Here is a 415-nt window from a genome sequence, read left to right on the forward strand (position 1 = left end):
TCACTGCTTCAGAGCACACAGAATCACAGCTCCAAAAAAAATACTACATGAAATGGTTTTAAAAGCCCAAATTATTTTAAAGCTCCCTCTGCTGCAAACTTTGGTCATGTTCAGTTTTCATTTAAATTTAAATAAGTTCAAAAACACTGTAAAGGACAAACTCTCCTTTTCCTGTCACCTAAAAGAGGAAGTTTACTGTGCTGGTGGAAGCCATCACACACAAAAGTAACATCAGCTCCTTAAAAAACACCGAAAAAAACCTCTTCTCTCCCTGCAGACACACAGCTGCGGGCAACAGGGCACCGAGACCAGGCCACATCCAACCATCGCCTCCCAACGGTCTGTAACGGCCTCCAACGGCCACCGAAGGGCCGGCGGAGACAAACCCAGCGACCGGACCGACACCCGCTCCGGC

Source organism: Pygoscelis adeliae, unplaced genomic scaffold, assembly GCF_000699105.1.
Source record: "Pygoscelis adeliae isolate BGI_AS28 unplaced genomic scaffold, ASM69910v1 Scaffold6, whole genome shotgun sequence".
Classification (NCBI taxonomy): Eukaryota; Metazoa; Chordata; class Aves; order Sphenisciformes; family Spheniscidae; genus Pygoscelis; species Pygoscelis adeliae.